This window comes from Pan troglodytes, chromosome 14, assembly GCF_028858775.2.
Source record: "Pan troglodytes isolate AG18354 chromosome 14, NHGRI_mPanTro3-v2.0_pri, whole genome shotgun sequence".
NCBI classification, from domain to species: domain Eukaryota; kingdom Metazoa; phylum Chordata; class Mammalia; order Primates; family Hominidae; genus Pan; species Pan troglodytes.
In genome coordinates this window covers 80,896,439-80,909,134 of record NC_072412.2, presented here as the reverse complement: position 1 = coordinate 80,909,134, position 12,696 = coordinate 80,896,439, and the positions used below count along the sequence as shown (strand labels likewise).

Sequence of the window (12,696 nt, the reverse complement as noted above, 5' to 3'; positions counted from 1 at the left end):
ACTGGAGCCAGCTCATACCAGCTTGCAATATCTGATTGAGAAATTTTCAAAAAGTTTGCAAGCCAGTTGGCATCACATCAGTAGGTTGAAATTAACTACGATGGGTAGTATTTACACTGTGGAAATTGGTAACTGTTACATATCAGTAGTCTCCCTCCGTGCCTCCAGCCAACTGTTAAAATTTATGAACACACCACTGGACTAGATGGAAAGATAGGGTACAGGATCATATCACTAAGCCACTAACTGAGTCCTGAACTACCTTCTAGAGTCCTTGCCAAAGAAATTTCAAATGTCTTGTAGTTTAAGTTCTTGCTACTCAAAAATGTGGTTGGTGAATCAGCAGTGTTGGCATCACCAGACAGCCTGTTAAAAATGCAGTCTCAGGCCTTGCTCCAGACTTGCAGAGTCAAGAGTCTGTATTTTAACAAGATCCCCAGTTAATTTGTAAAACACTAACATTTGAGAGCACAGGTTCACGTCAATAGTTCTCAAACTTAAGTGGGTATCAGAGTCAGCTGAATTGCTTGTTTAAACCCAGATTGCTGGGTGAGTTTTCCATTCAGTAGATCTAGGAGAAGGACCTTGAGAGGTTATATTTTTAACAAATTTCAGGCTGCTTCTGCCGCTGGCACTGCTGGTGTTGTGGGACTTTTCCTTGGTTCAGCTAAAGACGGGGTCCTTGTCACACGGCCATGGAAATTTAGGCTCGCAGACAATTTGAAGAATGAGAAAAGTGGGATTTATTGGGCAAAAAAGGAACAAAAAGGGAAACAGAGATTCTTAGCAAAGTGAGAGAGTGTGCCTCCTGCCCGCTGGGCTTTCTGCCTCACAGTTTGAATCCCAGGTTCCACCCAGGAAGAGGGCGGGGCCAGGCTCCTCCAGGCTGCAAAGGGTGTGAATTTCTGTGGCTCCTCCCCCGTGCGCATTCCTCCCAGTGCGCAGGCGGGTTGGAGTTCTGCCAGGAAGCCCTTCCCACCTGGCTGTGTCACTGGTCTGGGAGGACATTTTGAGAATCACTGGTAGGTACATCTGTCATTGGGTGCATTTTTTGTTTGTTTCTTGGAGCTGAGTGTATCCTGATGGCGGCAGTAGTGGGCTGGTAAATGTTTAACAATTGGCTCTCTAATTTAAAAAAAAAGCCTTGATTTGTGTTTGCAGGTTACACGGTGTAAATACTTACCCACCCCTTGGCCAGTTGGTGCCACTGAAAGTGGAGTTGAGATGAGTGTAGGTGGCTCTCCTGAGCCTGTGTGAGCTGACGCTGGGACAACACTGAGGCTGGCCAAAGACAGCTGAGAAGTCCAAGCAAGGAATTGTTAAAAAGCTTTCAGCAGAGTGGCTTTATTAGATTTGGGTTTTAGGTGGATCTGTGTTTCCTGGCTCACTTTAACAGAATCTAATAGAGTTGGAGATCCCCATAGAAGACTGTAGCAATATTTCCAGCTATGAGGCTGAGGAGTGTTGCCAGAGGAGAGAAACAAATGTGAAAACTAGTATATTAGTCTGCTTGGGCTGGCCTAACAAAATACCACAGATCGGGGAAACTTAAAGGACAGAAACCTATTTTCTCACAGTTCTGGAGGCTGAAAGTCTAAGATCAAGGGGTCGGCAGGTTTGGTTTCTCCTGAGACCTCTTTGCTTGGTTTGCAGATGGCCACCTCTTCACTGTGTCCTCACCTGACATTGTCTCTGAGTGTACATCCTTGATGTCTCTTCTGCTTCTTATAAGGACATCTGTCATACTGATTAAGACCCTATGCTTATGACTTCATTTAACCTCAAATACCACTTTAAAGGCTGTATCTCCAAATAGTCACTTTGAGGGTTAGGGCTCCAACATATGAATTTTAGGAGAACACAATTTAGTCCATAACAGCTAGTTGGGAGGTAGTTTTGTGGCCCAGTAAGTGTAGGGGCTGAGGGCAAGGGTGCAATCCAGCCTGGCCAACATGGCGAAACCCTGTCTCTACTAAAAATAAAAAAATTAGCCAGACGTGGTGGCGGGTTCCTGTAATTCCAGCTACTTGGGAAGCTGAGGCACGAGAATCGCTTGAACCCGGGAGGCAAAGGTTGCAGTGAGCTGAGATCACACCACTGTACTCCAGACTGGGTGACAGAATGGACAGAATGAGACTGTGTCTCAAAAAAAAAAAAAAAAAAAAAAAAAAGTTGGGGAAGAGGAGAAGATTCTAACAGGGTTTGAGTAAAGGTAATTTTATGTCCTTTATAAAATCATATTTAGCAGCAGCTTATTTTTTGCTTTTCCTGTGGGAACTTGCATATCGTAGAGGATTTTTTTAAAGCTCCAACGCCATCAAAATCCAAACTATTTGGAGCCTCACATACGGTTGCTAGGTAAAATAGAGGATGCACAGTTAAATTTCAATATTAGAGTAATAAAAAATGTTTTAGTACATGTTTGTCCATATATTGCATGGGACACATTTCTACTAAAAAAATCGCTATTTATTTGAAATTCAAGTTTAACTGGGAGCCTTGTATTTTTATTTGCCAGCAACCCTAGCTTCCTATGTACTCATTAGGGAGACACTTTTGATTGGCTGTACTCAAATCATACTAAATACTGTGAAGTTTCCTGTTGTCAACGTAGTCGGTGGTCATAGGTGCTTTGCAATAGGAAGTGTAGGTATGGATTTCACATGGGCTATCTGTGAGGCTGGAATCAGGAAAACAAGAGGAAGGATGATTGCAGAAAATTCAGTGTGAGTCACTGGAAAACTGGCTACATGTGAATGTCTGTTACTGTCCATCTAAGTGCGTCTGTAGTTTATGGTCACCAGCCTGCAATGTCTTTTTTAGAGATTATCTGAATTGTTTCTCCAGTGTTTCTGTACTTTCACTTACAGCCAACTGAAATCTTAGCAAAGAATCCCATGCGTGTTTCCAATATTAGAGTGTGTGATTCCTTTACTGCAGGAATGTCCTGCTTCAAATCAAATGTTTGGTCTCAATCCTGAATCCCTCTGAGCAGGACCCAGCTGGCCCTACTCCTGGGTGAGACCATGTCTGTGCATGCTTTCCACACCTGGGGCCTGCCTGGCAGGCATTCCCTACACACCCTGGGCTCCTGAAAGCCTCCTGGGGAGATGAATGGGAATCTGGAGCACAGATGGGCCTTTACCTCCCAGACGGTTCTGGCTAGAAGCATAACCCCAGCTCTTAGAAGCGTAATCATGTCCATGTGTAAGTTTGAAAATATGAAATCATAAAAGTGTGTGCAATTTTGCACATTTAATGATATATATGGGTGATCCTGTGAGTAGAACATAATCACATTTTAGGTAAATAACAATTTCTATGGGCCTAAAATATTTTCAGATCTTTTAGCAATTTTTTAAAGATGGTATCATTTACATTACATATAATTCTTGGGAAGAGCGTGTCTTAATCACCTTTGTGTTTCTCGGCCCATACAAAAGTAAGCCTTCTCCTGCTCTTACATCATATTCCTAACTTTTGTTAAAGGTCCCATCATTTACAGCACTAATCATACAGGAGCCACCCTAGATTCTGCCGTCTCTCTTAAATCCTCCTTGACCAATACATTATGTCCTTTCAGTTCTACTTAAACCCTTCCCAATCTTCCTTTCCTTTGAATCCCTCCTGCCTTAGTCTTACCGCTCAGCTGAAGAATTGCTGTGGCCTCGTCCCATCTCTGAAATAACTTGTGTTTTGTTGGGGCACAGAAGCAATGAACAGACTAGGTAGCATTAATTTAGTAGTTTCATATTTGTTACAAGTTTGAGCTTGTGCCAAATTATCCTTGTCTTCTTTCCTGATAGGGTGACTAGAAGAGCCTCACGAGTGGTCACAGCCTGGAGAGTTAGTGTGGGCTGGACGATAAAAACATGGGCTCCGGAGCCCACCTGCCAAAGGTCAATGCGCAGCCCTGCCACTGTGGGCCTTTGGATAGGTAGCTGAAGCCCACCATGTCTCATTTTTCTTGTGGGCCAAAGGAGATAATAACCATAGTGTTATTATAAGGATTAAATCAGTGCCTTGCACAAAGCAAGTACTCTAAGTGTTGGTTAAATAAAATGGTGGGTTTAGGGTGGATGCAGTTTCCAAACCTGCCTCTCATCATATCTACCACAACTTGGGAATGCATCAGGGGTATGGCTGTCTTCTCATGACTGGATGGTGATTCTGAAAGACCCAGAACTTGGTTCAACACCTGCCCACTGGAATGGGGCAGGCTCTGGGGAAGAAGTCTGGGATATTAACTTATCTTTAGACTTGTATCTACAAGGGAAGGCAGGGGACAGGGGATGCTGAGACAAGATATGCAGTGTACCTATCATGGATAAATTCATTCTGGAGAGCTGCAGACCCTGCCCAAGAAGTGATGTCAATAGGCATTACTGGTATTATGTATTTATCGATTTGTTTGTTTTCCACCTACATTTACTGTATATGTACCTCTTCCCTAGGCCAGGTACTCGGGCATACAAAGACATGCAAAGAATCATCAATAACAGTCAAAATCAGCAAACCATGTACCCTCACAGAGTTCAAGGTGAGATAAGGTGGCGAAGAACCTGATTCAGAGAGACAGGGACATTCAGGGTCTAGCAGGCCAGGCAAGCAGGTCCTGGCTCTCACTGAAGAGCAGAGCTCAGCAATCCAGAAGCAGCGCAAGATGAACTGTGCTCAGGAGTGATGAATACATAGGCTGGAATTACCAGCCAGCATCTAGACACAGGCCCATAATAGGAGCTCATCTATGGCAAAGCCAACTTGGGGGTGGAGGTGGGGCTAGATAGGACTCTGGGGCCACAGGAAAGATCTCTGTCCTCATTGGAGATTCTGGTCCCATATGGCAGCCAAGAGAATGCTTCTGTTCCGAGCTTCCTCCTAAGATACCTGGTTCAGAGTCTGATTTGACCATGAAAGTGCCTCATGGGGCTGGCTGAGTAGTTTTCATGCTTCCCCCTTAAGTGCAGATTTGCTCAGAATCAGGGCAGGCTGAGCTGGCAGGAACAAGGTATTGCTCAAGCATTTGCTCTTTGTAAAGCTGATGTGGTTTGGATCTGTGTCCCCATCCAAATCTCATGTTCAGTTGTAATCCCCAGTGTTGGAGATAGAGCCTGCTGGGAGGTGATTGGATCATGGGAGTGGAGTTCTCATGACTGGCTTAGCACCATCTCCCCTTGGTACTGCATAGTGAGTGAATTCTCATGAGATTTGGTTGTTAAAAAGTGTGTGGTACTTCCCTCCTGTCTCTCTTCCTCCTGCTCTGGCCATGTGAATTTCTGCCTTCTCCTTTGCTTTCCACCATGATTGTAAGTTTCCTGAGGTCTCCCCAGAAGCTGAGCAGATGTCAGCATCACACTTCCTGTATAGCCTGAAGAGTTGTGAGCCAGTTACACCTCTTTTCTTTATAAATTACCTAGTCTCAGGTATTTCTTTGTAACAGTATGAGAAGGGACTAATACAATAGCACTGTGTTAGGTACCCGAACCATGGTGCAGAAAGAAAAACAAAATCTTTCTGTCCAGGAGGAGTTGATGGTTTAACAAGAGAGTTATGGCCAACACAGAACATGCAGAACCAAATGCATTAGGACACATCCCCTGCCCCCCCAGTGGTCCCCACCTCCCTATTTTATCAACAGCCCTCCACACATGCCAATATTTAGGTGCTGCTTCATTTAGTGACTCTATTAGAGATTGTTAAGATGTAGTTTCCTAAAAAAAGAGGATCTTAAGTATTGCAGAGGTTTTGAAAGAAGAAGAGGACATTGTGTCATATAAAGAATAGATGTTTTTCAGGTGCTTAATGCCGTAGATATACTAGAAATTTATGTCATAACCACTATTCGTAATCCCTGCTTTATTCTTTTACAGAGATTGTCACGGGGTTATAAGTAACTGAAAACCCAAACCCATACAATTAAATTATAGGCCCTTTCTGCTAAGTTTCGTAAGGTTGTAAAATACATTAGCAGTGTGCTTCTTTGGTTTGTGTCCTGGTATTTTAAGAGTATTTGGCCAAATGGAGATAACCTGGGACTAATCTAATGTAGCATTCCTTGCCTTATTTTCAGAAAAAGTCATCATCTTCTTTGAAAACATGTGTTTTCTGTTCTCTTTTAAAAGTTCTCATCTTTTTCAGATGTCTTCTCCAAGTCTGTGGAGTCAAAGAATTGCCAGCCTCTGAGATTTATTGGTAGCGGTTTTGCTGAAGCATAGGGTGGGTGATGGGGCTGACTTCAGACCTCCTGAGGAAGGACTTTTGGGGAGGAGTAGACAGAAGATGTGGTGTAAACTATCTTGCTTGTGTCACACTCACTAACCTGATGTCGCTGTGCTTTCTGTAAGTAAACGGCTTCTCATTTTGACAAAGTCACTTATCAGAAGCCTTACAGACGTGATTTGTTGTACTCTTCATCCCAACATGATAGTTAGGAAACTATGGGCCCTGGTGTGAATTTCGGCTTTGCATCTACCAACGCTTTGAAATAGATAATTCTGTGGTTCTTTGAACTCTTGCACGTGGAGACTTCCTGATGCCGATTCTAGTAGTGGGCTACTGCCCAAAGGGGTGTCTGCCTGTGGTAGAGCACTCACTCTGTCAGAAATCAATGAAGGTGATTTGACGATCAAACTACTCCCTGGTCTAGAGAAGGGTGGGGAGCTGTTGGAAGAAAGTAGACCCTCCAAAGAGAGGCACTCCTGTGGGGGCTGGCCAGCCCCCCAGTAGTCCTGGGAGACACAGAGGCTGCCCCAGAAGGAAGCCGTCTTTTAGGCCAGTGGAAAGCTGGACACAGAGGAAGATGGGGCTTTTGCTCCTCTTGGGGTGACAGCATCTCCTCTGGCCAGGGTTTGACAGGGCCGCACCATGCATCTCGGGCCAGACCTGCCTGCAGCCCCGTCCCACTGCCCCTTTGGTCCAGGTCGCCCCCTGAGCCCTCGGTTATCCAGCAGCCTCATTAGCTAGTGAGCTCAGCGGGTGGAGGAGAAGGCACCCAGCAAGGGTGCAAGTCTTTTCTAAAACCTAGCGTACAGAGACAAACCCTAGTCTCTTCCCCGCCCAGACAAAATCCCGTGCCACCCTCCCCACTCCCCACTGCGTTTCTGAGGGAGTGTTTCCATGTCTTTCTCTCTGCATTTTCTTCTCAAGGATAATTGGAGGAGGAGAGCTAGGTAAGGGAAGGGGTGGGAAAGTGTATGTACGTTGTCATTTCTCTCTGGAGCCTAACTTCGGAGCAGCTGGACTCCAGACGCCCTCTTGACTAAATGATGCACAGTTAGCGCGCAGGCTCTGCTCCGGAAACCTGCCGGGCGCCCGTCGCACTGATAACCAGTAGATGGCGCTCCGCCCCCGCTCAGCCTTCCAGGGATCCGCGGCACCCGGAGCTGGGCTCTGAGGTACAGACTGGTGTCACCCGCGCAGGCGAGAGGCAAATATTAAACCGATTTTATGCGTTTTGAGAAAGAAAGTCTTTCTATTTAGGTTCACCCCAGATTCTCTGGAGATGTGTTTGGAAAACCCCCTGCCACTGAACTCATCACTGTGGCCTTTTATTCACTTACAAAATGCTTCCCCCGAATCCCAGCTCAATTACCTTTTGTCTCCCCTCTGTCCTAATACTCTGGTCTGGATGCATGAAAAACAAAACAAAGCGGCAAGGTTAGACGTCCCTTTTCTCTTCCAAAATGGTGTGTCGTTCTTGTTTTCCAGAGCCAAATGGAACTAGTAGCCTTGCTGCCCATATATATATATGTATATATATATATGTATGCAATGTGTCTGTGTTTGTGTATGTACAGTATATGTGTGTGTGTATTTTTTGCCTAAAGAAAGAAATAAAAATAAATAAGTAAATAAATACACATTTCTTTTCCTTTAGGCAAACGTACATGCTTTCAGATAACGTTTTTACCAGTCTACTCAAATCATATGTCATTCCAGAGGTCCAATATCTGAAAAACTATCATGAATGTCTGATAGTTAATCAATTCAACAACTAGTTACTGATTGCTGCTGATGTGCGAAGCCTTATACTCTGTTGTGGGAAATACAAATATTACATTAAATCCTTACCCTTAAAGAATTTACCACCTTGTCTTAGAAAAATAGCCCTTGGACAATTAGAGCTAAAGCAGTGTATATAAGCATTTGAATATATGCAAGAAGGCCACAATATGTGTTAGTGTGTGTGCTGTAGTTGATCAAGACTGAGATCTGGAGGACTGTTGTAGACTTTTAGAGCGATATATCTTATAGTGAATGTAGGATAGTTTGGTTGCTTCAGAGTGCCATGCCTAGTTTGAGCTGATAGTATGTTCTATCAATAAAGATGTGAATTAGGCTCCAAAAATAACTACATTTACCTTAGGTAGATAAAATGATTTACCATTTCTTTTCTTTTTTTGAGATGGAATCTCACTGTGTTGCCCAGGCTGGAGGGCAGTGGTGCAATCTCTGCTTACCGCAACCTCCGCCTCCCAGGTTCATGCAGTTCTCGTGCCTCAGCCTCCCAGGTAGCTGGGATTACAGGCATGCACCACCATGCCCGGCTAATTTTTGTATTTTTAGTAGAGACAGGGTTTCATCATTTTGGCCAGGCTGGTCTTGAACTCCTGACCTCAAGTGATCCACCCGATTTAGCTTTTCTAAAGTGCTTCCACATGTATTATCTCAGGAATGATACTTTGCCAATATTTTACACTGTGACTTACATTCAATAATAGAGAAGCAAGAGGTGAACATATAGATATTAAGGAATAATGCATGGCCGGAACCCAGAATGCCAGTTATACCTTCATCTATTTTGTTTCCTCTGGTCTCTCTGTATTTTTTCCTCCAGAAAATATTTGGTAGATTTGGATGGGAAGGAAAAATTCCTCTGGTGGGAAAGCAAGTGGACTGTGTGTGTGTGTGTGTGTGTGTGTGTGTACTTCTGCATGCTATTAAATGTCTTCCCAGAGGTCTTGGTCTGTTGCAATAGCCTTGCCAATCCTTCAATTACTGTTTTTCTTTCATGAGAAATTGTTACTAGAATGCACTCACCCTTTTAGGGAGCTGTGAATGTGGTTATAATTGCTTGTTTCTAAGATAATTGGCCTGACTGCATAGCCCTGGAAAAGTTACTTGAACAAATGGAATGTGGAGGAGAGCCTGAGCTGCATTCAGACATAGTCTCAGCTGCGAGGCTTTGCTGCCATCCATGGGCCACTGTCCTGGGTATCACAGAGTATTGCAAGAGAAATGAAACCAGAAATGTCTATAAATAAGGCCACCTCAGAGTGAAAAGACTGCTTGAGTTTTGACATTTCTTTGAAGGAGCGATGTTCTTTTGATGGTAAAATGACCTATTCTAGCTTTTGATGGGTTCTAATCCAGGAGCTGTAGATTACTAGACTCTCTGATGGATTCCGTTACCCCTTTACAGGAGGCTCTGGAGATTCAGGAACTGAATGTTATCCGAGTCTGCAGGAGCAATGGAAAGGAAAGAGAATAGTGAAAGGTTGATTGATTTCAGGCATTAAATCAATGCAAAATTTTCCAACATCTATATTATTGGTACTATCAATAACCTTTGATGGCGCTGATCAGAGTTGTGCTAATGCATAACAGGCTGACATGAAATGACCATGTTATTTGCTCCTGGGGAAAAACTAAAAATACTTAAAAGTATAGGCTCCTGAGGATAACAGAATGCTGTTAGTTTTGTTCCCCTCACACGCCCCCCATACCGTCTTAAAAAGAAAAGTCCTAGAAAACATTTCGTGATGTGTATCTGTTCAATAACTGAAACTTGGTTACCAAAAAGAATCTTTAAATTGTGAAGAGCAAGAGATTAATCTTTCACTGGGAAAACAGAGATCCGGGGTTGTAAAAAGGTGAGAGTAACCCAATCAAGAACACCTAATTTAATGAAGGTGTGCCCAGCCGTTCCAGGATTTATGGAAAGGCGTAAACACAGTCAGGAAAATCAACCTAACAACTCAGTGTGGCTCTTCTTTTATTTCTTGTTTTCCGTCTTCTTAACAATCTTCTCTTTTTGTTAAAGACTTGGAGGGTTACAGGATCATACAGGCTATATGTAAAGCATTGTCAGGATTGGAAACTATATGAACTTAGCCAGTTTCAAGGAACTATTGCAAAGAGTTGTTACCCAAAGAACTTCCTCCAAGACTTGCTGGATTACCAGGCAGGGTCCGTGCTAGGCTGCTACTGGGAGCAGTGAGCAATGTGGCTCATTTTGTTAAGCATTTTTTCAGTGACTAGCAATTTAAGCATGCTTTTGCAAGCTACCACTTAATTTTTCAAAAAGTTACTGCAGAACCAGCAAATAGTATGCTTCCTTTTCAAAGTTTTTTTTTAGCCATGAAAACACAATTATAATTTTCTACCATATTAAAACACAGCAATTCTGCAGCCATTAAAGAGAATGAGAGACCCGAATATAGTGACATGGAGAAATTTCAAAGATGTACTGTTAAAGGAAAAAAGCAACAGGCAGAAACTATGTTTAGGAAACATTTATTATTTAAATACAGAGAAAAATGATGAGAAGCATATACAGTAATCTGTAAATTTGGTTACCCTTGGGGAGAAAAATGGCAGGGCATGAGGAGTAAAAAGGAAACTTTTGCATTTTACTCTCTGTACTTCTATGTTGTTTGAATCTTTTTTTGCTGAAATATATTAATGTATTATTTATGTAATACGATAGTTTTTAAAATGTGACTGTAAATATCACAGTGCTTCAAACACACTGAGAAAAACAGCTATTTCATCTTCTGTTTTGTGTCTTGAGTATACATATATATATTTTTATTTCATTTACTGTAGTGCAGGTAAGAAGGGGTTAAGCCATCTAGGTCATTTTTAAACGTCTGGATTCTTGCAATCAAAGCAATCAAAATCCATTTCCACCTTAGCCCTCTGCCACCATTCATCAAATAAGTCGCGCTCTGCTGGGAAGACAATGTTGTTTCACAAGTAGGAAAAAACCCAGCTGCAAATGGTTTGCACAGCGCTGGTAGGGAGAAGTCTGCTGAGGATTCCAGGAGAAAGTGGTCAGCGTGTCTGGTCCTGTGAGGGTCGTGGTGTATGCTTTGTTTTCCTACAGTGAAGGCTTCCCTGAACATCCTGGAGAGGAATGAAAAATGTCCCGACCCGCAGAGAGGGCATCAGGAATGAGTGTTAAACTAATTCTAACATGGAAGAAATAAGCATCAGGAGTTCTCTCTGAAGGAATGGGAGCTGCAATTCCAAAGGAGCCTGCCTGAGCTGTCTTTCTGATTTCATTGTGTTGTCAGAAGCTGTACAGTCACTTCTTTTGATGTCTCACTTTCCTACATTGTCTGTTTCCAGACCACATTTTTGGGTTGGGGGAATTCTATGCTGGCCTGGGTGTATATGGGGATTCTTGGTGAGGGCATGGGAGGTTTTTAATTTTTATTCTTTCTAGCCCTACCTACATTTCACCTTCCTTAGGGAAAGACTTTATGTGCAACCTCCACAAGGTAGAGAGAGATGTCATAGAAGAGGGACATATGGAACCACAGCGCTGTAATTTTCCTGGCAAAGAGTAAAGCTTATTACTTTGTCAGTATCTAACAGAATCTGTTTTTTTTCCTCTTTAAGTATTATTCTGAGGCTCATGGTTGTGGCCAGGTCATTTTTTGGGTTCAAGCAGGAATAAGAATCGCTAAAGGAATTTGGGAAGGAGTTGGAGGGAACTACTCCTTCACAAAGCTATCCTCCTGGTGGAAGAGTTTGCTTATTTTTCCCTTTATAGATTCCTACTGGATGGCCAAGTGAGTATCAATGTGAACATGTTTTAGAAGAGGTACTGGCTATTAGGTACGGAAAACAGGCATAAGCCATGAAGCATCACCAGGTTATTCTCCCTTGCACAGTTCAAGATTCAGACCTTTCCCCAAGTGCTTATAAAGCTCTCAGTTTCACACCTAAAAGGAGACTTTAAACTTGAAAAAAGTGCATATATAAAAGCTGTAGTTCAAGACATTGGGATATAAAATAAAATGTGGAAAGTTAAAGAAGCAGGACTATTTAATATATATAAAATTATCATCATCCCCAAGCCTAGAGAAAAATAGTAGATGTCTTAGTGTGCGCTTGTCCAGGCATGTTCACTTTCTCTGAGAACAGACATATCACTCTTCCACTGCCCACAGCCAGCCCTACCCTTCTGCTCCTGTTATGTGGAGCAGACCCAGATGGTAGACACCTGGCCCAGGAATGTTCCATCTAGAGACTGGGTTAGGCCAACAGGTTCTGTAATGGGGGTTTTATTTTTGAAATACACCCGATATGTCTCCACTTCTCAGCAGTTCTCTTTCTTTCTCTTAAGTCCTTTTGCTGTTTTTACCCTGGGGAAGGGGAGGAGAGGGGAGAAGCATTTCTAGGCTAACAGGTTCAGGTTCAGGTGTCTGTGTCTTGTCCTGTAGAGAAGACCTTTATTCATGTCACCAGAACCACAAGGTGCCTCTCAGGCAATAGAGTAGAGATAACTGAGTAAGGGACAAGGCAGATGGGCCAAGCAACAAGCCAATCATTTGCCTTTGTGGGAATTAAGAGAAAAATTCTCTAAGTGGAAGAATTAGAAAAAGGCACCCCTCTGCATGGAGGAAGGCTGGCAGGTGCATGCTTGGCCAGCTGACCAATGTCTTTTTGCAAAAGTCAAAGGCTCTC

The 12,696-nt window shown here is 43.1% G+C and overlaps 1 long non-coding RNA gene across 1 annotated transcript in view; it reads left to right on the top strand.

The window, feature by feature from the left end:
* The first annotated feature begins 944 nt into the window (after positions 1-944).
* LOC134808235 (uncharacterized) overlaps positions 945-12,696 on the top strand; it is a 211,845-nt gene continuing 200,093 nt past the window's right edge. Inside the window, exon 1 of the long non-coding RNA XR_010150771.1 lies at positions 945-1,022. This is a non-coding gene — a long non-coding RNA (uncharacterized LOC134808235). The remainder of the gene's footprint in view (positions 1,023-12,696) is intronic.